We start from the raw sequence: 25265 nt of genomic DNA, 5'->3' as shown, positions 1-25265 counted from the left end.
TCAGGCGATCACAGATCCAACACTTTGCTCAGGCGATCACAGATCCAACACTTTGCTCAGGCGATCACAGATCCAACACTTTGCTCAGGCGATCACAGATCCAACACTTTGCTCAGGTGATCACAGATCCAACACTTTGCTCAGGCGATCACAGATCCAACACTTTGCTCAGGCGATCACAGATCCAACACTTTGCTCAGGCGATCACAGATCCAACACTTTGCTCAGGCGATCACAGATCCAACACTTTGCTCAGGCGATCACAGATCCAACACTTTGCTCAGGCGATCACAGATCCAACACTTTGCTCAGGCGATCACAGATCCAACACTTTGCTCAGGCGATCACAGATCCAACACTTTGCTCAGGCGATCACAGATCCAACACTTTGCTCAGGCGATCACAGATCCAACACTTTGCTCAGGCGATCACAGATCCAACACTTTGCTCAGGCGATCACAGATCCAACACTTTGCTCAGGCGATCACAGATCCAACACTTTGCTCAGGCGATCACAGATCCAACACTTTGCTCAGGCGATCACAGATCCAACACTTTGCTCAGGCGATCACAGATCCAACACTTTGCTCAGGCGATCACAGATCCAACACTTTGCTCAGGCGATCACAGATCCAACACTTTGCTCAGGTGATCACAGATCCAACACTTTGCTCAGGTGATCACAGATCCAACACTTTGCTCAGGCGATCACAGATCCAACACTTTGCTCAGGCGATCACAGATCCAACACTTTGCTCAGGTGATCACAGATCCAACACTTTGCTCAGGCGATCACAGATCCAACACTTTGCTCAGGCGATCACAGATCCAACACTTTGCTCAGGCGATCACAGATCCAACACTTTGCTCAGGCGATCACAGATCCAACACTTTGCTCAGGCGATCACAGATCCAACACTTTGCTCAGGCGATCACAGATCCAACACTTTGCTCAGGCGATCACAGATCCAACACTTTGCTCAGGCGATCACAGATCCAACACTTTGCTCAGGTGATCACAGATCCAACACTTTGCTCAGGCGATCACAGATCCAACACTTTGCTCAGGCGATCACAGATCCAACACTTTGCTCAGGCGATCACAGATCCAACACTTTGCTCAGGCGATCACAGATCCAACACTTTGCTCAGGCGATCACAGATCCAACACTTTGCTCAGGCGATCACAGATCCAACACTTTGCTCAGGCGATCACAGATCCAACACTTTGCTCAGGCGATCACAGATCCAACACTTTGCTCAGGCGATCACAGATCCAACACTTTGCTCAGGCGATCACAGATCCAACACTTTGCTCAGGCGATCACAGATCCAACACTTTGCTCAGGCGATCACAGATCCAACACTTTGCTCAGGCGATCACAGATCCAACACTTTGCTCAGGCGATCACAGATCCAACACTTTGCTCAGGCGATCACAGATCCAACACTTTGCTCAGGCGATCACAGATCCAACACTTTGCTCAGGCGATCACAGATCCAACACTCAGGCGATCACAGATCCAACACTTTGCTCAGGCGATCACAGATCCAACACTTTGCTCAGGCGATCACAGATCCAACACTTTGCTCAGGTGATCACAGATCCAACACTCAGGCGATCACAGATCCAACACTTTGCTCAGGCGATCACAGATCCAACACTTTGCTCAGGCGATCACAGATCCAACACTTTGCTCAGGTGATCACAGATCCAACACTTTGCTCAGGCGATCACAGATCCAACACTCAGGCGATCACAGATCCAACACTTTGCTCAGGCGATCACAGATCCAACACTTTGCTCAGGCGATCACAGATCCAACACTCAGGCGATCACAGATCCAACACTTTGCTCAGGCGATCACAGATCCAACACTCAGGCGATCACAGATCCAACACTTTGCTCAGGCGATCACAGATCCAACACTTTGCTCAGGTGATCACAGATCCAACACTTTGCTCAGGCGATCACAGATCCAACACTCAGGCGATCACAGATCCAACACTTTGCTCAGGTGATCACAGATCCAACACTCAGGCGATCACAGATCCAACACTTTGCTCAGGTGATCACAGATCCAACACTTTGCTCAGGTGATCACAGATCCAACACTTTGCTCAGGCGATCACAGATCCAACACTTTGCTCAGGCGATCACAGATCCAACACTTTGCTCAGGCGATCACAGATCCAACACTTTGCTCAGGCGATCACAGATCCAACACTTTGCTCAGGCGATCACAGATCCAACACTTTGCTCAGGCGATCACAGATCCAACACTTTGCTCAGGCGATCACAGATCCAACACTTTGCTCAGGCGATCACAGATCCAACACTTTGATCAGGCGATCACAGATCCAACACTTTGCTCAGGTGATCACAGATCCAACACTTTGCTCAGGCGATCACAGATCCAACACTTTGCTCAGGCGATCACAGATCCAACACTTTGCTCAGGCGATCACAGATCCAACACTCAGGTGATCACAGATCCAACACTTTGCTCAGGTGATCACAGATCCAACACTTTGCTCAGGTGATCACAGATCCAACACTTTGCTCAGGCGATCACAGATCCAACACTTTGCTCAGGCGATCACAGATCCAACACTTTGCTCAGGCGATCACAGATCCAACACTTTGCTCAGGCGATCACAGATCCAACACTTTGCTCAGGCGATCACAGATCCAACACTTTGCTCAGGCGATCACAGATCCAACACTCAGGCGATCACAGATCCAACACTCAGGCGATCACAGATCCAACACTTTGCTCAGGCGATCACAGATCCAACACTCAGGCGATCACAGATCCAACACTCAGGCGATCACAGATCCAACACTTTGCTCAGGCGATCACAGATCCAACACTTTGCTCAGGCGATCACAGATCCAACACTTTGCTCAGGCGATCACAGATCCAACACTTTGCTCAGGTGATCACAGATCCAACACTCAGGCGATCACAGATCCAACACTTTGCTCACAGATGTTTTTGTCACTGAACTTCGATGCTTGAAATATACATCAACATCTGGAGATACGGAAGTGGGGGAGAGGAGGGTTCAAACTGGATTCTGGATTCGGTGCAGCCATTTCACAAGTAGATGGCTGTTAACATGGTAGAGTTATACTCTTGTAATTAGATCAGACTGACTTCCTGTGAAATGTCTTTCTAAAGAAGATCAAAGTGGAACACCCACCCCTCTCCAGAACAGAAAGATTGCCTTATAGCACTACGTAATGCCGGGTCACGGATGTGGATTTTTTCTCCCCCTTACAAATTGCTCGGCCGTTCATTTCATAAGCCTGCTCAGTGAGTAATTAGAGATTGCTTTCTCCGCCCATGCTTCTTATCCATCTCTGTCTTTCTCTCTCTCTCACTCTCTCTCTTTTCTCTCTCTCTCTCTCTCTCTCTCTCTCTTCTCTCTCTCTCTCTCTCTCGCTCTCTCTCTCTCTCTCTCTCTCTCTCAATCTCTCACACATACACACGAACTGTCGTCAGTATCTTCTCTCTGTGGCGAATATTCCAGCTCATCGCACCTGCCCCACCCTCCTTCCTCTGCGATGGTTTACGGGGGGATACTGTAATTAGATTGCAGAATCCCATGCACCACCTGCGGCTTGACGCCCTGAATTCATCTGTAGCCAACATTTTGAGCTGCTTCTCTCCCTTTCATCCAACGCCCAGTTCACTCCCTTGCTTTTGCGTCCTACGGAAATTATAAATTGTAGACCAATATCTACTAGAGAAGTGCTGTAGAGAAGAAAAACAAGGGGGAAAAAAGGCAGATTATGTACATTGAAAATAAGCAAAACTTCTGTCTGCATGTTGGCAGTAAAGAATTTTTCTGTGTCGTTTATAACGATATTAAATGTAACGATTTAAAAAGAGATCGAGAAAAAGAGTACATCAAAAATGATTCAATCAGATGTTTGTGTCTGTATGTTTCAAATTGTATTATCATTAGAAATAAATTAGATCTAAATAATTCTTATTATGTCCTAAAAGAAAATATTTTAAATCCTTATTGTTACGCCGTTTAGTGTATATAATATTTGATATAGATCCCCATGTCCTATATTTAGCTCTAGAGTATAGAGATAGACGTCGAAATAAATCGTTTTACCCGACAATGTCACATTAATCTAAACTGTCAGGCATTTTACTTAGTGATTTAGATTTAGAAATAACAATGAGAATTAAATATTTATTCTAGCATAATGGAATGGAACATCACAATAGGCAGTTTTTTGTTCTCTCTAATCTGGGTTTTTGAACGAAACGGAAGTAACCAAAAAATGTTTTTGTTGTGTTTGTTTAGAGTTAACTCCCGTGTAAAAAAATGGTGTGGCGTTTTGTTGTGTTTGTTTTGAGTTAACTCCCGTGGCGGTACTTTCCTGTGAAACATAAACACGCACTGAACATTACGCATGTCTGAGATCTTCTTCTTGGTAATTGCCCTTAGAGTTGAGTCTAAGAGTCTTGGAACTCTGAGCCTATGGGCCTCCATCAGCCTGTTTGAATAAACTTATGTCTGGGAAAGATCCGTGCAGATGTAAATTATAACATCCCTATGATCGATGACTTGTATTCTACGACGCTCTGATTAAAAGCAAGGCCAAAGACCGAGCACACCGGGGAAACTTCTCCAGGTGTGAGATATCAGATTGTTTCATTGCTTGATTCCGCCAATTTTCTATTTTCTGAATTCGTAATTGTCACAATAGACATGTAGCCGAGGTATCATCAGAGATATAAGACTTAGCCTTTGTGAAACCCTTAAATAGCATGTAGCCGAGATATCATCAGATATTAGTCTTAGCCTTTGTGAAACCCTTAAATAGCATGTAACCGAGGTATCATTAGAGATATTAGACTTAGCCTTTGTCAAACCCTTAAATAACATGTAGCCGAGGTATCAGAGATAGACTTAGCCTTTGTGAAACCCTTAAATAACATGTAGCCGAGGTATCAGAGATAGACTTAGCCTTTGTGAAACCCTTAAATAACATGTAGCCGAGGTATCAGAGATAGACTTAGCCTTTGTGAAACCCTTAAATAACATGTAGCCGAGGTATCAGAGATAGACTTAGCCTTTGTGAAACCCTTAAATAACATGTAGCCGAGGTATCAGAGATAGACTTAGCCTTTGTGAAACCCTTAAATAGCATGTAGCCGAGGTATCAGAGATAGACTTAGCCTTTGTGAAACCCTTAAATAACATGTAGCCGAGGTATCATCAGAGAAAATGATCTACCAAATTGATTGATTTGATTAATTAACTCAGCATACGCAGTAACAATTCGAACCAGTTCAGCAAGAAGTCTTCTATCGATCTCGCCGTGACTGCCACTAAACTGTGCTTACTTCTTCTGCGCTGTCGTAATAAACTTAATCACTTACCTCAGAGTTGTTGTTTTGTCACTTCAAACAGGGGGCCTTGTCTCCACCTTGTGTCTACGTAAATCGCTCTTATATTGTCTCCGCGTTTAATCGCTCTTACATTGTCTCCACGTTAATGACGCTTGTCTTGTCAGTGATTAGTGTTTCTATCGAAAGGGTGTCATATTCTTGGTTACCTTAAAGCTCGCTACTGACTGGCCGAATGCTTAGCACATTTTCTCATTTGGAACTAATGGCGCGCACAGAAACAAAAAATGTGAAGGTGAAGAATCGTTCGTCTCCTCGTTAGAGGCCATAGGGGTTGGGCTCAAACTTCTTTAATGAATTGTATAGCCCAAGAAGACACATCTTTAAGAATTAGAAATTGTTGTCATTGTGCATAGTTCCTCATGAAGGGCATTTTAAAAAAATTATAATGGACCTCATTCACCAATCGTAAATAAACACATTTTGCCACGTCCTAATATTGATAAAACAATAAAAAATAAGTATCACTGGTTCTTGCCTTTATGGATTACATAATTTGTGTAGAAGATATAGAGAATCACGTGGCTAAATGTTGTTTGTTTACGATTTTTGAATGAGGTCCATTCTTGTCCTTACATCTTCAATGGACTTTTTTTTTCCACGTCTCAGAGGCTCCATTAAAAAAGTTCCGTTCCATGTTGGGTAAAACATAGTGCTGAAAAATGTTGCTAAACAATCCGGGACTACCATTGGATGACACTGACGCTGGAGAAGATAACACTAGAGAAAAACATGAGAAAAAATAAATTGAAACAATGTACATCTCCGTCGTTCAGTGTTACTTTGTTTATTTGTTGCATACTGCGAACGTAATCTTCCGTAGCTGCTTAGTCAAGTCTTGAGACGTTATGAAGCGTAAGGGCTTTGTTGCGGAAGTGGGTTGTATTATTTTTTTTTTTACGGTAGTGCTAGTGGGTGGTTGGGGGTGGTTAAGGTGGTTATTCGTTGTCCTGGGGAGAGGGGATCGATTTAATGACGTTGTTTATGGCAGGTTAGACTCTTTTGATTTTATTGTTTCTATTTTCTGATTTGGCTACTGACTTCTCTCTGGGAATCTCAAGTTAGTGCAGGACGCCGTAATGATTTTATCGAGTAGGATTTGTTGTCATTTTGTCTTAACTAATAAAGTTACTGACATAAATAATGTAAAGTTCCACTTTCAGACCTTGTAGGGCAGATGGCCAACGGTTAATGAGCAGGTTGTCATGTGGCCAGCACAACGACCAACCGCCTTTACTTTCCCCGACTAAAGTCAGGTACCCATTAGAGTTGGGTGGACGCAGTCCGAAAAGTCCCGAAATGAAAATCGCAGTCTTCACCGAGATTTAAACTCAGGACAACAGGTTAGGAAGCCAGGCGCTTAACCTCTCAGCTATATATATGTATATATATGGCTCCATCTGTCTCGGAAGACAATGGATGCGCCCAGATGAGTCAGTGTATATTATATACACGTGCGCGCACACACACACACATTTTTTTATACATGACCTTTCCCCGGTGCAAGAAACTGATGATTAGTATTAATGCTATACAACGCTAGACCTTGGTGGTGTTTTCAGTTAAGGCTTTAAGTAATTGGGTGTATCTTTTGTTTTTTACAAGTCATACTTTAGAAACACTCAAACTCCACCATGGAGACTTTCCAATTTTTAGTTAATTATCACTCCCACAGAAATACTAACTTTCTCTATAATTCATGAAAGTAGGATGGTAGCTGCGTTTGGTTAAGATGTATTTGGTGAGAACCGCTCTGTCTGATTGTCTGTCACCAAGCTACTGATGAAGTCCTAATCTTACATTCAGTCTTCGGGCTTGTGTCACGGCACTAAGCGGCGGCTAGTGTCCTGATGGGATAATGATTAGGTCATATGACACACTGGCGTCCGATAAGTGTCTTTCCAGAGAGTGATACCATCCGAGAAGTTTTCCAGACAAGAGACATGTCCAGCTGGTCTATCTTGTTTCTAAGTGAAGTAAGTCAAATTATTATTACCGACATATCCTTCATAATGTTTCAATTTGATTCAATTGATTGATTTGTTTAAAATGGAATGAATAAAGATATATCCTAAATGAACCGTGGTGGCCCAAATATAGATCGCTTGGCTGCCGAACCGAATGTGTCGAGTTTAATTCAAGGTGAAGACAGAAATGGATTTTTTAATTTAGAAATCTAGGAGCTCGGGTCTTTGAACCGTTTACATTATGCTTTAGGAAGGCACGTTATATTTGTTAACCTTAGACCACTGACCTCTGGTCATATAAACTTAAGTTAGTTCAGTAGACCTTAGTCTCAAGGGATTTATTTAGTTTTAATTGCCACAAAAAGTGTGGTACTTTTCCTCTCTTACCGGATGCTGTCGCTGGTTTTTAGATTTTGACTTCAGCTTGATCGACTATAATTACATAAAAGTATCTACCTACAAAAATAGAAACTTGTTATTTCAAATTAAAAATTGACGTCAGTTTAAGTTCTAGTGAACTTGCTAAAACATTTTTGGGTGTGGTTTTTAATTACACCTTGTTGATAGCTTTTCGATTTTAATACAGAGATTGATCTCAGTGTTACTAAAAGAAAACAAGGTTACAAAGACAGTTTGTGTGGAAACACAAACTCAAAATCGGCCCCCGAAGTAGTCAACCCAGGCAGGTAAAAAGGCAGGTTTCAATATTTTCAGAAAGAACGTCCGAATGAAATTCTATCAAAGAAAAATGACATAGAAGAATGGAGAAAGAAGGTTGACAGATCTTGTATGGTGACCCAACGGTCCAGCAGACAAAAGGATAGGGGAAAGGGAATGTGAAGTTAGCTTGCTAACAGAATCAATTAAATATCTATGTGATTAAAACTTGTTATTGATATTTTAACCGATCTTTGTATTATGTCGTTCCCTGTTTGCCAATTTATCTCTACTGCCCTTCCCACCTAAACCTTTTGAGGGGGGGGGGCGGTCCTACTTTAATGGAGAAATCATAGTTTGTGAACAAAATTAGTTGAATTAATATATAGATTTATATTATGCCGCTCGCCTTCTTGTATCTTGGCCGTTTCGGTGAGGTTGGGGAGGGGTAAATTGCATGTACTGCCCTTCCCACTCTAGCCCTCTGAGTGGGGGGGGGGGCGGTCCTATTTTTATGGAGAATCATAGTTTGTGAACAAAATTAGTTGAATATCTAAATAATATAAACTATATATTGATATGTGAACTCATTGTATATTATGACGTACCACACTCTAATCTCAAATTTTATTAGTAAAGTTTAAATGAAAAAGGGTTGTACCAGGTGGGAGGGGCGATTCATGCAATCACCTTTCCCCCATCGGACAAACCAATACTTTTTCTTTTTGTATTACAGTTAGGAAATTACAAAACAAAAACATCTGTCACTAATATAATTTATATATACTATAAATTAAATTCTTATATCGAGTCACCCCACCCCTATTCTTTAATGCCAAATGCAATCTTTAGCAGAAACTATTAAAGGAGCGAGGATTAATCATTTTCACTCTACCGCTCCTCCCATTTCCAGACAGTGTTAGTGTAATTTCACATGAATTTATCATAACTATTTTAAGAAAGACTTTGCATTCAAAAAATTAGAATTCAAACGAAATTTTTCAGTATAAGAGTCACGATTGAGATGAGTTCTAAACTCAAATGAATGTGATGAGTTCTTAACCCAAATCATTTTTTCATAGTCGCCTTTTTCTAACCTTTACTCAATCTGATATTTTTCTAGTTAAATAAATTTGGGACTATAACTTACAATTTATACTTTGATTTTATTGAATATGATTTATCGAATAATTTTTTTTCGGCGGAGATCCTCAAAGCCAAAATCTAAATATGTGGGGTATCTTATCTTTTCAAGGAACAAATCGGATTTTTTTGCAATGTATTAAGGGCCTATAAATTCATATTAGAATATTTTTCAAGTACAACATTATTCAAAAGGTCCTTTTTTAATAGTATGAATAATGAGTTTTAGGTCAGGAGAGTACGTTTCTTCTGTGAAGTATGCAAAAAAAAGCTTTTGGCGGCGGGGCTTCGCCCCGAACTCCATTGATGAATAATGAGTTGTAGATGTCAGGAGAATGCGTTACTGCAATGAAGAATGCAAGAAAACGCTTTTGGCGTCGGGGCTTCGCCCTGAACTCCATTGATAAATAATGAGTTCTAGATATCAGGAGAATGCGTTTCTACAGTGAAGAATGCAAGAAAACGCTTTTGGCGGCGGGGCTTCGCCCCGAACTCCATTGATGAATAATGAGCTGCAAATGTCAGGAGAATACTTTTCTGCAGTGAAAAAAGCAAGAAAACGCACTTGAAAACCTTATAGCGATGCCCCAGTTGTTTTGTTTTTCACCAAAGATTGAGAAATGCTGCTTTTTAAAAATTCTCATATATATATATATATATATATATATATATATATATATATATATATATATATATATATATATATATATATATATATATATATATATATACGCACGTTTATGCATAGGGTTAGGGTTTACTGGGCATTAGGGTTAGGGTTTGGAAAAAAATCGCCCCCCCCCCCACTCAAAAGTTCTGGATCCGCCAGTGACCTGGCCTTACTGATGTCTTTTAATGAATATCTAATTGATCTATCTAATCTAATTGATGAAGGCCTATTGGCCCTAACGTCCTTTGTTTTATTTGGTCTGGCAAGGTTACATATTTGCATGTTTATCGTATTTTCTATACCTTTGCAGCCGTAAACACTTGTTTTTGAGTCTTTCCCCATATCTGTGTGTGTGTTTATGTAATGTCTCCATGTCTGTGTGGGTGCCCTGCCTATGTGTGTGAATGTGATGCCCAAGCCTATATTTACATGTATAGATATAATACATGTCATCTCCATGTGTGTGTTGGATGTTGCCACTGCACCATTATTGTTACATTCTTTACAGACTCCACTTGATAGAAATTAAGTTTGATGCTTGATGATTGGTCTAGTCTCGAGCATGTTTTCATCTCTGGAAACTCCTCTGTGTGTGTGGAAAAGGGGGGGGGTTGTTGCTTCTGGATCTTTAACTCCCTCCTATAACCTCTGATTGTATCACCTTCAATCATTCATATTCTGTGTTTTAAAAAATGCTTGTTAAAAAATGATCGACTAAGGAGATAAAAATGGAATGTTAGTTATTAAACTCTTAGGAGCTAATGAAACACTAACCTAGAACCCATTCCAGTTCAATCCTAGAATTTGACATTCATCCTTCAGCTTCCACATTTGTCGGATAGTTTTTTTTTGTGTTTTTTTTTTTAATTTTATGTCTATATCAACGTTGTTTGTTTGGCTGTGTGATAGAGACCACGTGACTGTTTGTAGCCAATGCATAACAACTGTAACGTAAACACTGTTTATGGCGTATGTTAATCTCATAATGCATTTGTCTGGTTTCAAATCTTCTCACCTTGCTTTCATGCTCTCGCTTTCCCTGCGTTATGGCGCGCAGCTCTGCAAGTCGCTTCATCCCACACTCTTTGTGAGCCTGACTACAGAGCTGCATGGAGTCCCTGCCTTCCTTCGGGACCTCAACCCCCAGGCTGTAACGAGAAAGTGAAAACTTAATATCAAACAAGAAAATAATTTTTAAAAGATACTCTAGAAAAACAAAGCTTATATTAATCGTAGTTATATCAATTAGTTTGATTCATTCATGTAATCACATTTGTAATAGACTAAGAATAAACAAGGTTACAAAAGACAGTTTGTGTGGAAACACAAACTCAAAATCGGCCCCCGAAGAGATCCACCCAGGCAGGCTTCAATATTTTCAGAAAGAACATCCAAATAAAATTATATCAAAGACAAATGAGAGATAAGAATGGAGAAAGAAGGTTAACAGATCTTGTGTAGTGCCCCAACGGTCCCGCAGATCAAAGCATAGGTGTAAGTGAATGTAAAGTTAGTTGTGAACCTGGCCTAACTAGTTCCCCTTTTAGACCTTGTGGTCTATAGGGCAGATGATGTAAAGTTCATCTGTTTTTGTGGCCTACGGTTAGCGAGGGTGTCATGTAGCCAGCAAAACGACCAACCGCCTATACTTTTCCCCAACTAATGTCAGGTACCCATTAGAACTGAGTGGACTCAGAGGCGCCCAAAGATTCCAAAGTTGAAAATCCCAGTCTTCACCAGGATTCGAACCCGGGACCCCCGGTTTGGAAGCTAAGCGCTTTACCGCTCAGCCACCGCGCCTCCCCTGGCCTAAATGATGTCTTATAATTGATCTAATTGTTTTGAAAAGTCTCAATCTCTTATTCGAATTCTCAAAAAAAAATATATAAAAAATTTCCGCAAAAAAAAAAATGGAGTTTATAAGATTACTATTCAATTTAAATTAGGTCTAACTTATAATGCATACTAATTAGCTTTTTCTCTTTAAAAAAACTGCTTGCATAACTGATTTTAAAAATTAGATTTTTCGTTTTATTAAAAAGAAAAGTAGCCGTTGCATCAGAACTTTGAATGGTCTAAAATATTGTGATGTCGGATTTTCAATATCTTTTCTAGTTTACGAGATCTAAACGGGACGGACGGACAGACATTTCGCACAAAACTAATAGCGTCTTTTCCCCTTTCGGGGGCCGCTAAAAAGCATTAATAAAAAGAAAAAGGGGGAAACGACCTGAACCCGAACTCATGGCTCAAGCCTTCTCAGGCTTCTTAAGCCAACATGGTAACCGCTCTGCTAGTTGAGAGCTTATTGTTTCTTTAGTCTATTTGTTATGTTGTGTTCACTCAGACGTCGACCTATAAAGGGGACTACTTCAGCTTATACCACCACTTCAGTCTAGTACAAATTATTTGCCTTGTTTGAGATACCTAACAAAATAATTAATTACCAATAGTAAATTAACTAATTGTTGTTGTTTTTGTTATTGATCCTTGTGTTGTCGGTAAAAGAAATAATTGTGCGAAATTTCAGCTTGATCCGAGATTGGGTGTGGGAGAAATCACATGTACAGACTTTTTACCAGGCAGACAGACAGAGTTGACATTAGCTTTGTAAAAACAAATCGAAACATTAGAAACACACATTTTAGATAATCAGAAAATTGTGGAGCATGGTCAGAAACAAACAAGAATTAATTATTCATCTAAGTTATTTTATAAATATAACCTTTGAACTGGAAACCTCGGCTTGTGTCATAAGAGATCGAATGTTACATGCGCTATGTTGTTGAAGTCTATTTGAAGCGTCTGTATGACAAGGCTTCCTTATAAGTGTTTTAAATAGAAACATTTCAGCATGCTGTTCTTGGCATTTCATGTCCTGGTAAGAAATAGATCCATTTTTTTTTTAGTAGGGAATAGACGCTATTAGTTTTGTGTGGTCTGTCTGTCCGTCCGTCCGTCCCGGTTAGATCTCGTAAACTAGAAAAGATCTTGAAAATCCGACATCATGATATTTTAGATCAAAGTTCTGATGCAACAGCTACTTTTTTCTTTTCTGAAAGCGAAAAATTTAATTTTTAAAATCAACTATGCAAGCAGTTTCTTTCATAAAAATACACCATTTTTACAACTATTCACTAGTAATAGTAACAAACACGGAAGGCTAAGGGAGATAATAATAAATGCACTACTATAACACATTTTTGCAAACGGTTTTAGATTTTTTGTCAAAAACTATTTTTTATTTTTTTTTTACATTTGTAATTGCTAAGTTAAATACGTTCTGTCGAACTAACTATATTTACGAAAAAACAAGATTACAAAGACAGTTGTGTGTGTGTGTTTTGTTGTTTTTTTTTTATAAAGATAATATCAACTCTCTCTGTCCGTCTGTCAGGTAATTATGTCCAATGAGATCCTATTCATGCAACACGCATCCCTTTATAAGTAGAGTCTAAAACGTGGAGATGTTACTAGTGAAGACACAAGTTAGTGATTAAGTCCTGGTCCCTGGTTAACGCCATCGCTTTGTTTTGAGTAAGTGTTTGTGTGTGTTCTTATGGGACATCTGTCAGAAGTAGTAAATGAGAGGGATCGGTGTGATGACCACATAACGCCCTCGTGAGCAATCCGCCTTCATTGTCTCGCAACTCTTCCTTCATACGTCATAGCCGGAAATGACGTTTCTTTACCACCACGTTGATCGAGTTCATTCCTTTAGAAAGAGGTTTCGCTTTAGTAGTCCGACAGAAAACAGAAATCAGAATGTAAAAGTACTTGATCCATTTACAAAGGCTTATGATTATGTCAAGCATGACTTAATAGTGATGAAGACATCTACATTTTAATACACCTCTTTTATCTTTTAATTTTATGACAGATCCGTTTTCATTACCCCCCCCCCCTTTTCCAAGCGCGCACACACACACACCGACTCCCAACTACTCTACTGATGGATTTATAAGAAACAAGCAGACGTGACTAGAATTGATTTTTTTTCCTTTTTTTTTCTTCTCAAATGTATTAAAAACAATGAACGGATATTCGTGTGTGTGTGTGTGTGAGAGAGAGAGAGAGAGAGAGAGAGAGAGAAAGAGTGGGAGGGGGAGATGGTAATGCTATGAGGGGAATAGGAAAAGATGGGGAAGGAATGTGAGTGAGAGATATCATAGCAAATAATACTTTTTAAGGACAAATAATCTTGACCAAAAAAAAATAATCTACATTTTAGGTCGATACCAACACGAATATTGTTTTTTTTCGTTCTTGGGTTGTCTGAGGCGCCAGTATTATCCCAGGGGTATTAAGTTTTGAAACCTTTCAGTCAGTCTCTTATTGGCTTTTCCTTGTCTGGGTGTGGGCTGCCTAGTGAAGGACAAACACACAAAGACATATTCACGTAATCGTCATTTTTAGGCTACAGGATATTTTGTAGCCACTTGAAACTACAGCCACTATATAACCTATAGACTTGTGATACTCAAACCACAGCCTTCGGGACACATTCAGCCCGTGCCGCTGTCTTCTTGGGTCTTGTCTAAAGTGTTGTCAACTCTTCAGCACAGCTGACCTTCTCTAGCTGATGACAGCATTGGTCAGCGTTGGAATTTGGTTCATCATGATGGTTATTGTCAAGTCTACTAGAGGACTGAAAAAAAAAATGAAAAGGAAAATTGATCTGAAATTATGAGGTTTGAACTGTCGCCCTGCTCATTCTTACCATCCTGCACTAGGACATCATAAAATAAATTATTTGAAAGGTAGGAGGTACATACACCTTTCATACCTGTTATTGATTATTGATACGTATCGGCATTTATATACATACACAATGACGCAGCGTACAGACAATGATTCAGGCATATATGCTAGTAAAAATAGATGTACACACACTTAATGGCACACACACTTTGACGTTTCTGAAGTTTGACTTATCTGTTTACAAAGCTCACTCTGTCTGTCTGTCTATCTAGTCAAAAGTTTGAACACATTATTTACCCACTCCCCCTAATAGGATCAAGTTGAAACTTTGAACAATGGGTCAATAAATAAAATTAACTCATTAGTCATATAATTACTGGTAAATAATTATTTAGTTTGATTCTGGGTAGGGAAATTAATTCTTCAGTATTCAGATGGGGTTTTGCCCCCCCACCCCGCCCCTTTTACTTAATTATAATACACGTTATTTTTCCTTTACCAATTCTCGGATCAAGTTAACAATATAAACAATCACTTATTGTACCTCGTTAAATATAACATGTGAAAAATTAATTAGTCATTTAATTATTGGTAATTAATTATTTCCGATATCGAAAGAGCAAACAAAAACAACAACATTATTGATATCTATAGTTAACCTGGAGTTCTTCCCCTTAAATTTTTTTTTGTGGCTTGTTTTCCATTTACCTTGGAAATAAAAATTCTAATTACATGTATATTGTACCAGTTATCAAATAGTGTAGGCTCCAGGCTCTCTGAGAACGTCACAAACACGAAACAGGTGTCTTTTTCTTACCCACCCCCGGAAGTAAAACAGAATGCCAGTGGGTCAAGGTTAGCAAAGATTGATGTTCCTCTCGGTGTACCCAAATCTCAGGGATGGCATTGGAACCCCCGCCTTCCTTCTGAGAGCGATACCCTACCTTTACCGTCTGCGACTGTCCGCGCTTGTCCTCGTTGGCTGGACCCAATGCAAGACACATCCATCTCTTGTGGCTGGTCTTCAAGTCAATTACATACCATCCAGCTTTCATATATTTATAGATATAATGTTACATAACTTAATTGTTTCTATGTTTGTTATTAATAGACATTCTCAGTGGGATGTGTGTGTGTTGAATGCGATCCACTTTATCTGTGTGTGTGTGTAGGCTTGTAATACAATCATTTTATAGCTTGAAGGGCGCCTGTAGTTTAATCATATGGAGGGATGGGGGTCGATAATGTCGAGGAAACCTAGAAGATGCAGGTCATGGTCATCAGTAACATGTTGAAGACGGAAACTGGATAGGTTAAGACCACTATGTCTTGGTGGTCTTTAAGTTCCAGTGTGTCTGTACTTAATCATTTCACTTGTTATTGATTTGGTGTGTGTTCGTCTTGGTGAGTTTACACTGAACTTGCTACAATGTAATGTCTGGCCTCTAACGTGAGATGTAGTTTCTACTTATATCAATTGACTTGCCATTCATTCTGGGTGATAACGATTATCTTTAAGTAACACTTTTAAGTCAATGTAACCGAACGTTAAGTAGACGGCTGCATAAAACTGAGACAGTCTTTAGATTCTTTAGGGTCCGTTTACCACGCAAAGCATTGGACGATGCGATGAAATCAGCTATTTTAGTGCTAGGATTGGTTTAAGTTTTTGTATGTTATAACCTTCAGGGCTTATCTCGAATTTCCAAGATTGTTATTTATTTTGTATATTGCTCTATTAACCAAGACAAATCAACAGCTGGGGTAAAAATCAAGATCTAGTCCATGTTTTAAAACGTTTTGACCTGGCAATTAAAAATGTTGAGTTTTGATTGATGGGCACGTTCTCTGTGAATCAAATAAAATTGAAATAACTTGTCTCTAAATTGTGTTCGTTTGGACGTGGAACAATGAACAGTCTTAGGTCCACTACTATTTTTAATTTACATAAATGATTTACCAAATTGCATTAGTTCAGGAACAAAAGTCAGATTATTTGCAGATGATTGCATAAAATACATCGAACAATAAAAACAACACAAGATACAGAAATATTACTAAGAGAATTAGATAAATTACAGAAATGGGAATCAAATTGGAGCATGTCTTTCCACCCAGAAAAATGTCAGTTATTAAGAGCAACAAAAAAACTAAAACAAATTATTCCACTTATCTTATTCATGGTAAACCAGTAACACAAACTAAAATCGCAAATACCTAGGTGTTATAATAAATGAAAAACTGTCATGAAATCCTCATATTAATGAAATTATACCAAAAAAAAAATCAAACACAGCATTAGGGTTTATTAAAAGAAATGTCTATAAATGAAATCAGAACATAAAACTAAAATGTTATTTAACCTTGGTTAGGCCAGTAATAGAATATGCATCTTCTGTTTGGGACTACTCAACTCAAGAAAACATTAAGAAACTGGAACAGACACAAATTAGAGCTGTGAGATTCATAACAAACGAATATTCACATTTGACTAGACTAACACCTTTAGTAAAATCACTAAATTTAGAAAGCCTTCACGACAGAATACTCAATAGTAAAGTAGCAATTAACTAATACTGGCTTGCAAAGTGTATTATTCAGTTGCAACATTAGTAACTACACAATTATTTAATTTGATCATTTGTAGTTTCAGCATATCTCTGTCTTCTTCTTTTAATTATTTTAATTATTGAATGGTTTAACTTTAGCCCTCCCCCACGGTTACTCCCCCCCCCCTTATGTTTCGAGATCTATTGCATCTGTGTGTGTTCATATCGCCTTCAGTTCTCTTCTCTCTTCCTGCGTTGAATGTAAATTACAAACAAAACGTTTTGGAACGACTCCATATCACCGACAATAATTTACTGACATTCCTGCAGCAGAACTGTATCCCTTTCCAAATGTTCCCCCTCGGGAATCTAGGAAGTTATCTAGAAGAACAAATCTCTCTATAGGCTAACTCAGTGTGTCTGCTATTCTCTGTGTATGAAAGAAACAATCTTTTATAAAAAGAGTTGAATACATCAGATAACAGAGGAGATACTATAATTCGTTTATTTAATTGAGCTGGATATAGATGTATAGCTTCTGTCAATCTCTAGACCCCATTCATCTCTCTTCCACATGCATCTTTTCATCTCGTCCCTCGATCGTCTGCTCAAGGAAGGTGCCGAGTATGACAGCGCGTTACCATCTCACCCCCCGCCCCCCCCCCCTTTTGCGAGGTTGGCTTCATTGGGCGCGAGTCAATCTGACAGTGAGTACCTTCGGTAAAGGGAGATGGCGAGCTGAGCACACCGTGCGCGAGAGGTGCTCAACACTGTCTTCTGTCACACAAGTCTTATGTTCATCAGTAACTTTTTTTTTCCCATGAGTAGAAAGTAGTTTATAATGTTAATCATTGTTTAATGTGGCGCCCAGAGACTTTGTGCAAGGATCAAATGGCGTACTGAGAATAGTACCAACTTGGCAGCAGTTTGTTTACTGTGACTTTATGATACTCTCATAACGGATGTACTGTTGGACCTACACCAACTCTCTGGATTATTGCCGATAGGGTATATATTAGTTCAATTATTTATTATTTTAATTATAATTATTATTAAATCGTATTTTCTTTTATTACGGTTATTGTATAGAAATATTTATTCCCTACAACATGGCATCAAACAAAGGTCACTCACTATAGGTATACTTTGCGGAAGTGAGCCAAGGAAGCAGCTACTAAAGGGCGCTAAGTTTTTGAGAACAACGTATTATTTCATCACTTGGCATAGCACAAAATATTTCAAGTCTGAGGTTTAGAAGCACACTCAGATCTAGGCTCCTGAAAGTTAGTATTTCTCAGCATGTACTGCTGAAGGAAGTTTTTAAAAAATATGAAATGTAAATTTTGCTTGAATTTTAAATCGGAAGTCTCCGATACTTCAAATAATTTACCAAATACTCTTATTATATTGAATTACAATAGTATCATATCATTATCACATTGTGCCATATGTAAGCAAATTTCTCTAAGCGTGCCTTCTCGGTTCTTTCATCGTCAATTACAACAGTGAAACAAACACAAAAATAGAGTCCTAATGATCTAAAACAAAAAACATTATGTCAAGTGATTTTATTTATTACTATATTACAAGCTGGTTAGGCTTAAACATGATTTTGCCATGCTAAAGAAAACAGTACATCCACCATATTTCTACATCAATTGAACACATTTGTTTAAGCTATTAACTCTCAGTCACATCTTTCACAATATCTTTTTTTTTCTCGCTTTTTTTTTTTTCTTATCTCAGCCTCATTCCGAAAACGAGACAGGCTTTATACTGAATATGAAGTCTGACATGAGATTTTGTTCTCAGTGTCACTGTACTTCGTCGTATTGGTCTGATCTGCGCACACTCCACAGCTCTACGCATAATTCTAGTATTTAAGCCCGTCGATATGACAAAAGTCTGTTAGTTACCAGAGTCAGACGATTCAAATGTATGTAATGCATCCCTCGTGTTATTTTCTATCCTATTTACTCTTATTTTTATGTGTCGTGGCTGGTTTTGGTATTCTCTAGCATCTTTATCTTGAGAGCCATATCACTCAAGTTCGTCCCCTTACGGTCAAAGTAGTACTGGATTAAACAACAAAAAAAAACAAAAAAAAAACAATATATTGATTTTATTAATTAGTTAATTGCATCGAATGTTGATATTTTGCTATAAGTATCTATCATTTTATTACGAGGTATCCGTCACTTCGCCTTGTTCAGTCATCTCTGGTACATGAGTTAGTATTTTTTAGATGTCTTACTGGGTTGTATATTTTAAGATGTGAAATCAAGGGAGATAACTTTCAAGGAAATGAAGCCAAGGGAAATAATCTTCTGTCACATTATGGTGCAAAGACTTCAAGTCTATATAGGTTTGAAGTGATAAGCTTTTCATTAGGCCGGTTTGACCTTTCCAAACTAAAAGATACCTTATAAATGCAGCATTGTTAAGGGTTTATGGGCTTTCCCCATTGATATTCAGGTCGTAAGTTTTAATATATTATAAACATTTATACATATACTTGAAATGGATTCGAACGCTAAATCATCAATAAAAGCTACGTCCATGCCTAGTTTGTACTCCCATGTACACATTAAGAGCTGCTCAGTGATATTGTACACAGATTTGTGCACACGTTTTTCCTCTGTGCGTAATCACTTTAACGACTCGTTCTGTACTAGCAACTCACCCGGCCTTTGTTGTCTCATAATCCTGAAGCAAATTACGTCCTATAAAGAGCTTTATTAGGAGAGAGAGAGAGCGCGTGTGTGAGGGCGCGAAAACCTTTATTGGAAAATATTAAAGCCAACTTGAGTCGATGTTAGTGACACTCACACTTCCACACACGTCACCCACACGACGCTCACACACACAGGGGGGGACACATCTATACATCTCCACGTGCAGTGTTTTTATCTTGGAGGCGCGAGACTAAAAGGTTCCTAAGTAGAGTCCCGTGTTCAAAGTTTGAACAACTTACCTCTCCTCAACGAAATGATGTGAAATGAATTTATTTTTTTTTAAGTTAGTTTTGGATTTTGCTGTACATGACTGTGTAAGTTGCTGCCCCTGTCGAAATGGGGATTAAATAATATATGAAATGAAATGATTGGTTTTACAGATAGATTTCTCTTTGTTCATTTCTCTTTGCGCTTATAAAATACCAGTCGATGTTGGTTTAGAAACAGTACAGGCTTTGTGTTGTTTTTTTAAAGTAGAGGTTAGTTGAAACTGTAGAGGCGTGTTGAAACAGAAGAGGTTTGATGTAACAGTACAGAGTTGTTAAAACAATAGAGGTTTGTTGAAACAGTAGAGATTTGTTGAAACAGTAGAGGTTCGTTGAAACAGTAGGTGCTTATCTACCCCCTTTTTTTAAGGTGACAAAGAAAAATAAAACTTTTTTTTTTCGGATTAAAAAATGTTTTTAAAAATTCTAATGACGAGAGGAACCGGGGAAATACCCTAATTATGCTAATAAATGCACATTTATAACGTTCCGTTTGATACGTGACTTCGACACTGTATTAAATTGTTTTTTTTTTTTTTGTTTGTTTTTTTTTCATTCTGTTTCATGTCTTGACAAAAAGCAACTGCCAAAATGTTGTTTTTCACGTTTTTCCTTGTCTTCGTGTAGTCACAATTTGAACTTTTATGTGTTGTTACATGGCTTTCAAATCTGGTAAAGCGTAGATTTGTATTAACCTGTCTATAGTCGACGCTTTGTTTTCGAGTCTAGTAAAGTGTAGATTTGTACTTTCGCGTGTACTGTTGACGCTTTGTTCTCGAGTCAAGTTTCGAGTTAGCTTGTCCACCATTGTTGTCTCTCTCTCCATCTGACATTCTCTCTCTCTCTCTCTCTCTCTTTCTCTCTCTCTCTCTCTCAGCCTCTCTCACCTTGACTTTAGAAGTTACCTTCTATCTTGTACAAACTAGGTCTCTAGACAACCGTCTGGTTCCGATAACACGCGATCGCATAATCATGTTTGTTTTCGTTTTTTTTTTTTGTTTTTTTGTTTTTTTTTTTAAATGTATACACACAACATTCGTATACATACACACAAAGACACACACACACATACACACACCGCTTGTCGCACACATTTTACAGAGTGTCATTTTACCCATCATTACCTCATTAGCGCGTGCCTTCTCCTTAGCGTGTGTCTGAGACGACAATAATACGACCACTTTGCTTACCAAGGCAAGCAGACAGCTCCCCATCATTATAATGGCCGCCTCATGATAATCTCTCTCTCTCTCTCTCCAATCATGCACTGTTTATATATATATATATATATATATATATATATATATATATATTATACATAGATAGATAGGCTATTTATTTATATTTTTCGGCACTCTTACAGTTCTTTGATTTAAGGCTATCAAAGACCATAACGATGAATTCTAGGCTTGGTCTAAAATAGATTCACGCATTTTTCATGTTAACATGAATTGGAATGTTAGCTTGTTGACGTTTTCATTCTGTACATATCATCTTTCGGTCTTTGAATGTGCAGATATTGAAGTCTAGTAGTTTTTCTTGTTACAACTAGACTAACCATAAGACATCTCCTTCGGCTTTCTGAGCCATCTAGCCAGTTGCGAATGTATTTCTACAGTATAGCTTATTTGTAAACTCGACCATAAAGGTAAAAGGTACCATTTCAGATATTTAAATATATGAGGGGGAAGGGGGCAGATGTTGTAAAGCACATCCGCTTCTATGGCTGACGGTTTACTAGTTTCCCATGTGGCCAGTATAACGACCATCCGCCTTTGATTCCCCAACTTGTGTCAGATACCCATTAGAGCTGACTGGAGTCAGGGGCACCCTTACAATTCCCTTGTTCCAAATTCCAGATTTCAACTTCTTGATTTGTAAGCCAAGCGCCTTGCCACTCGGCTGCTACGCCCCTGATGAAACCCTCGATGTATCATTAGTACGATATTTTCCCGATGTATCATTAGTACAATATTTTCCCGATGTATAGCAAAGGTTCTGTTTGTTCTGACAAGTAGTTTCGATCTTTCGGAGTTGCTGAGTAAGCTAATATGGAACTGTTGAAAACGTCCAGCTATTGAATTAATGAAAGCAAGAATATCGAAAGAATGTTTTCAGGCAAACTAAATTTAAACTCGTATGTAATGACTGGAACATTTTGTCTCACAAAATACTATGTCTCTTTTAGTTGATGTTGCTCTGCTTGAATGGTTTGTCTTGATGATATGGTGCAGGTCATTTACCCCTCAGAGTTGTTTGAGTGTCTGCGCTTGTATTGAGGGTGTGTATGTACACGGGCAGCACTAAATTGGGATTCCTCTGCCACCCACGTGCGTGACGGATGTTCTCCACGTCTCCAATCAATGATAAATAGTTCGTGTCAATTGGCAGCACACTGCTAATGCTAATCATAGTTGGCAGAATATTTATGCCTTGTGTAGGATCAATTGAAACTATGGTAGTCTGTGTCGCCTACTTGGCAGATTTACAGGTATTTATAGACTGGGTCTCTCGGGTTCTGCCTTGGAGTGAGTGTGCATTACATAACACACTCGAGAGTGACACAAAGGAAGAGTTCCCACATGTCAGCTCTTTAGTACATCACATAATGGTTCTTACCAAAAAAATATGTACTAGCCATGACAAAACAATGACAGATATGAAGTTCTTAAGTTATGCTATTTACTGACACTTTACTGCCTTAGCCCATTTAGCCCACACTGGCAGTAAATAACTTCAAATCCTAGACTGTAGACTATCTTATCCTGTGGACTACCTTCTTGATAAGTGCAAATAAGTTATTCTAATGGCATGTATTCAAACATTCTATTTCCACATAGCATGCTGCTGTTCTTTGTCCTCGATGTTTTCAATCGCATTGGTTGCCGTTTCTATACTCCACATCAATCATAGACTAGTTTTGAATGGACATAAAATATCTTTTAAGAGTTTCATGTTTGATTTACTGGAACTGAAAACCAACGATGACCAAATCAAACATGTGTTAGGAACAGTTATTTCAAAAATATGTTAGGAACAAAGAATAAATATCGCAATCTACAAACATAGCCTTTATGTAAGGCACAAACATTTGTCTGGATGGGCAAGCGATAACTCTAAAACCTTTTACTTACATTTGCAAACTACATAATAAGGGATTTAATTTAGGGAAATATTTTGCTTTTAACTTTTGATCATTTTAAAGCGTATAGAGATATTTAAAAAAAAAGGGGGGGGGGATACATTCTAGATATAGAAATATTTTTTTTATTCGAAAAAATTCGTTGAAAGAGAAAAGCTGATAAAACAGTTTATATACAAAATAAATTCATCATCATCTCATCATCATTCCCTTGACTTTCGTCCTAGGGGTGTCCTGACTGGACGTGTAACCATATCCCTCCACTGTTTCCCCACAGCGGCTGTTCTTAGCAGGATATCAAAAGGGAGGCCGGTCCATTCTTTGACGTTATCCAGCCAGCTTCTCTTTGGACGTCCCTTTCTTCGTGCTCTTTCCACTCTACCTTGAAGAATGACTTATGTCCGTCACGTTTCCTGTCTTACAACATGACTGAACCATCTCAGCTTTCGTCTCTTGAGGAGTTTCTCTTCTTTTGCCAACCACAGTGTTAACTTGTAAAAGTACAAACTAATTTGTCTTCTTTGCCTGCTATATGATATCCAGCAGTTTACTGTAGCATTCACTTTCAGAGGTTTGAATTCTTGTTTTACCCTCAACGTTCAGTGTCCATATTGCACGGCCATATAGAATTGCAAAGACTGCTAATTAAGAATACAATTTTAATTTGACTTTGAAGTTAATGTTACTCTTTGGATTTTCCAGCTTGCTCAAGACAGCGGAAGTCAAGCTTTTAAACAAGTTTTTTTTAGATCTCTTTTATTGATCCTCCAACTTTTGTTGTGTTTGGCCCTAGGTACTTAGCTTCTTTTAATGTTTGGCCATTTAACTGTTTGCAACATTTCCTACTCCGTCCACCGGAAACTAGTATTTTGTTGTTTTTTTCAGCACTCATTTCCAGGCCAACTGCTCCAGCTGCAGCATCCGATTTATAATTAGATTTGGTACCTGATTTGGTTTTTCTCCTACTAGGTCTATATCATGTGCAAAGTTAAGGTTGGAAATGGCTGGAAATCGCCATTTATTGTGAGTTAGTCGTTCTATAGTTTCCATCAGAATATGCTGCAGAAATATGTTTGAAAAAGTCGGAAACATATCATACATGTTTTTTTTTTTTTTTTTTTTTTGTTATTGAAAAAGTTTCACAAGACTCAAATGTCATCGTTTACAAAACTGTAACTGTCACCATCAAATCAGTTGACTCCATGTTTTAGTGTGATGAAAGATCTATATTCTATAAATGTCACATCATGAATTGGCGTGATGGAAGTAAATCTAGTATTTGCTTCTTATGGGCGAACCATTTTATTTGTATTGTTTGACCTTATCAAATATTAGACAATACTATTATAATCATTAGAATTTAACTTGTCGTTTGATATGCTTTTCGGGCACTAGATAGTTTATAATTTGAGCCCTGCAAGCATCCATGTCCTACCACTGTTCAATAGTTAGGTCTATGGCATCCAGCCTTTATTTATTTTTTTTAATCCGACACTTACATTCATTTTTTTATTTATAAAACATATTTTTTATAAATTATCAAAAGTATAATACAAGAAAATAAAATGTTAAAAAAACAAACTTTTAATTGTAATTTAATCGTCTTCTTTAATCGTGTTTTTTTTCCCCTCTCAATTTGTTCATATACATCCACAAACACACGCACACAGAGACAGAGGACTTTGGAACACACACACACTCACACACAGACCTGAAGAAGTTAACAAGACAGATCATGTTCTTGTTAAACCACGTGCCAGATCCGATGTAACACTAGACCAGGTGATGGACTCAACCAAGGATCTAGGTAGGAAAGAGGGGGGGGGGGAGGATGGAAACTCGGCCTGGCGAAACTCAGATGGCGCTGTGAGAAAAAAATGACTTCAAGGCATTGTCGGCCAAGTCTGTGGCCGGACACAAGGACTGACGTCGCAGCTATCCGTCACGTTTCCTGACACGATGCCAGCCCAAACAGGCGTGTATAAAAGTACGCTGGA

The 25265-nt window shown here is 38.6% G+C and overlaps 2 protein-coding genes across 3 annotated transcripts in view; both read left to right on the top strand.

Annotated features, from left to right (window-relative positions):
- LOC106052530 (general transcription factor 3C polypeptide 1-like) overlaps nucleotides 1-25265 on the top strand; it is a 241653-nt gene that overhangs the window by 101237 nt on the left and 115151 nt on the right. The window lies entirely within an intron of this gene.
- The window catches only part of LOC106052535 (FMRFamide receptor-like), a 137380-nt gene that overhangs the window by 37062 nt on the left and 75053 nt on the right, over nucleotides 1-25265 (top strand). The window contains exon 1 of one of the 2 annotated variants that reach the window (XM_056025526.1): nucleotides 17944-18133. The exons of the other annotated variant lie outside the window; for it this stretch is intronic. The gene's annotated coding sequence lies outside the window, so the exon portion shown is untranslated. Of the gene's footprint in view, nucleotides 1-17943; nucleotides 18134-25265 lie in introns of those variants that run through there. 2 annotated transcript variants of the gene reach the window in all.

This window comes from Biomphalaria glabrata, chromosome 4 (genome assembly GCF_947242115.1).
Source record: "Biomphalaria glabrata chromosome 4, xgBioGlab47.1, whole genome shotgun sequence".
NCBI lineage: Eukaryota > Metazoa > Mollusca > Gastropoda > Planorbidae > Biomphalaria > Biomphalaria glabrata.
This window is presented reverse-complemented; position numbering and strand designations above follow the sequence as displayed.